Here is a 343-nt window from a genome sequence, read left to right on the forward strand (position 1 = left end):
CGCTTATTAAGTTACTATATGTACCTGTGCTGATTTATATACACCCGCGTTTTAAGTTACTTTAAGCTTGTGTCTCTAAGTATGTCTGTCCGTCTGTCGGTAACTAAAATAATTTCGTTTCCTCCGTGTGGTATCTTCAAGGACCTGGAGTAAGGGACGGGAAGTGCGGAGTCATCGTAAGTTAAATAGCGTTGCACGTCATTTACTTCTGATCGAAAGTTGTGGGAAGAAAAACTTGTTTCTCTGTTTTATTTTGGTGTGTGACGTGAAATTTAGTTTTGTCTTTTTGTCTATCAAATGAGGTAACTTATCTTGTTTTCTAAATTTACGCACGCGTGTGTGT

The sequence above is a fragment of the Penaeus monodon genome, chromosome 34 (assembly GCF_015228065.2).
Source record: "Penaeus monodon isolate SGIC_2016 chromosome 34, NSTDA_Pmon_1, whole genome shotgun sequence".
NCBI classification, from domain to species: domain Eukaryota; kingdom Metazoa; phylum Arthropoda; class Malacostraca; order Decapoda; family Penaeidae; genus Penaeus; species Penaeus monodon.